Source organism: Hipposideros armiger, unplaced genomic scaffold (assembly GCF_001890085.2).
Source record: "Hipposideros armiger isolate ML-2016 unplaced genomic scaffold, ASM189008v1 scaffold_541, whole genome shotgun sequence".
Lineage (NCBI taxonomy): Eukaryota > Metazoa > Chordata > Mammalia > Chiroptera > Hipposideridae > Hipposideros > Hipposideros armiger.
The window spans coordinates 1,190,290-1,193,261 of NW_017731891.1; positions in this window are offsets into that span (position 1 = coordinate 1,190,290).

Sequence of the window (2,972 nt, forward strand, 5' to 3'; positions counted from 1 at the left end):
TACTGCCTATATTTTCTTTTAGGAGTTTTATGGTTTCAGGTCTAACATTTAAGTTGTTAATCCATTTTGAGTTTATTCTTGTATATGGAGTAAGAAGGGGTCTAGTTTCATTTTTTTGCATGTATCTGTCCAGTTTTTCCAACCCTTTTTTTGAATAGGTTGTCTACCCAACTGAATGATCTTGTCTCTTTTTTCATAGATTAAATGACCATGTAGGCATCGATTTATTTCTGGGCTCTCTTTTCTGTTCCATTGATCTATGTGTCTGTTTTTATGCTGGTACAATGCTGTTTCGCTTACTATAGCCTTTTAGTATAGCTCCAAATCAGGTATTGTGATACCTGCAATTTTGTTCTTTTTTTCTCAAGATTGCTGTGGCTATTTGGGGTCTTTTGTGGTTCTATATAAACTGTAAGATTTGTTCTAATTCTGTGAAAAATGACATTCTTATTTTGATAGGGATTGCATTGATTCTACAGATAGCTTTGGGCAGTATGGACATTTTAACGATGTTAATTCTTCCTATTCATAAGCATGGTATATGCTTCCATTTATTTGTAAATTATTCAATGTCTTATAGTTTTCCAAGTACAGGTCTTTTACTTCCTTGGTTAAATTTATTCCTAGGTATTTTATCCTTTTTTAAGCTATTGAAATGGGATTTTTTTTCTTAACTTTTCTTTCTGACAGTTCATTATTGGTGTATAAAAATGGAACTGATTTCTGAACATTAATTTTGTATCCTGCTACTTTATTGAATTCATTTATCAGTTCTAATTGATTTTTGGGGAAATCCTTGGGGTTCTCAATATATAGTATCATGTCATCTGCAAATAATGGCAGTTTTATTTCTCCCTTTCCAATTTGGATGCCTTTTATTTCTTTTTCTTGTCTGATTGCTATGGCTGAGACTGCCAATACTATGTTGAATAAAAGTAGTGAAAGCTAGCATCCTTGTCTTGTTCTTGATTTAAGGAGAATGCTTTTAGCTTTTCCCCATTGAGTATGATGTTGGCTGTGGGTTCGTCATTTATGGCCTTTATTATGTTGACATATGTTCCCTCTGTTCTCACTTTTCTGAGAGTTTTTATCATAAATGGGTGCTGGATTTTGTCAAATGCTTTCTCTGTAGCTATTGATATGATCATATGGTTTTTATCTTTCACTTTATGTGGTAATGATACCAATTTTTATAAAGCTTAAAAATAAATATAACAAAATAATATATTATTTAGGTAAATATCTACCTGACAATCATCTATGTAGACTATAAAGAAAAGCAAGAAGGGCCGGCCGAGTGGCTCAGTTGGTTAAGAGCTCGCTCAAGAGTTTGAGCTCTGAGCAACAGCAGTTCGAGTCCAGCCCGAGCTGAGCAGCCGCTGAGCTGCCAATAGGTAGCAGGATGGCTCAGCTAAAAAAAAAAAAAAAAAAAAAAAAAGCAAGAGTGTTATGAATGTAACAATCAAAAGAGTAGCAACCGAAATGGATTAGGGAGAGTGGATTAGAGAGGAACCTTCAATAGCTTCCACAGGATTGCTAGATTAAGAAACTTTGGTACATTTACACAATGGAGTATTATTCAGCTATAAATAAGAAGGAAATAGTACCCTTTGCAACAATATGGATGGAACTAGAGAACATTATGCTAAGTGAAATAAGTCAGTCAGAGAAAGACAAATATCATATGATCTCACTTATACGTGGATTCTAAGGAACTGAATGGATGGGAGAAGTGGATGGAGATAGTCTCAGAGACACAGAGGAAGAACTGAGGGTTGTTAGTTGGGAGGGGGTGGGGATGAAGGAGAGGGGAAGGGATGAGACAATACAAATTGGTAATTGCAATATGGCCTCAGGGATAGAAAAAGACAGTCTGAGGAATATAATCAATAATGTTGTAAATATTTCTTAGGGGGCCAGATGGACCCATGTCCTGTTGGGGAGTCCACTTCATAGTTGATGTAGAGGCCTGCCCACCGCATTGTATTTCTGAAGCTGATGTTGAATAATACTGTATGTCAACTATAATTATATATATACATATAGTCTCGGGACATGGAGTAAAGAGCGGGAACGGATTCAATGGAATTGTAATAGATAAGCATGATATTGGGGGAGGGAGGGCAATAGATCGGGGGAGGGGGGGTTGTTATTTTGTGAGGGTGAAAAGGGTAACTATTGCATTGTTCTGTACACCTGAAACTAACAATAAAAAAATAAATTAAAAAAAAATGTTTTCAAGGATGCTTATTTTATTGTTATGTTTTATAATTTAGATGTACATATTCTTTGATCCAGTAATCCCACTTTAGAGAACAGATCCTACAGAGTCCAAGCACCAGTATATAAAGATATACATTAAAAAATGAGAAGGAAAAAGAAAAAGGTAAAGAAATAAATACAGTTACTACATAAGTTCCATGCTTGCTCTACTTTTATACTCTTATCTAAGTGTGATACATATTTGTTTTTCATGAAGGCAAAATTTAATGATAAATATTATGAGTATTATCATATGATATGCTTCAATAAAAATTATTCAGGTGGTAAAACTGGTTTTTAAAAACTTTAAGCAATATTATACCAAATATATTGTTTGGTATAAATAAATACATATGCATAAATATAATAAGATATATTATGCTGACAAAAGAACATTGCATATGAGAGTAGAGAAAGATTGGTAGCATAAAAAAAAGATAAATGAATTACAATGCTTTCATATGGAGACTTAAGAAAGTTAAAGTTTAAGATCACACTTACTATATATTATAGGAACATAATGGTCTATAGTATTTTCTTCAGCCTATAACTTTAGTGTGAATTAGTAGTTGTTCCCCCAACAATATTTTATATGAAGAGCGAATGCCCCAAACCTAATGTTAATATTGCTATTTGTCAGTACTTTGGATTCATTTTGTATTAATAGATAACACAAATAAATATCGATATTATTATTATTGTTATGAATC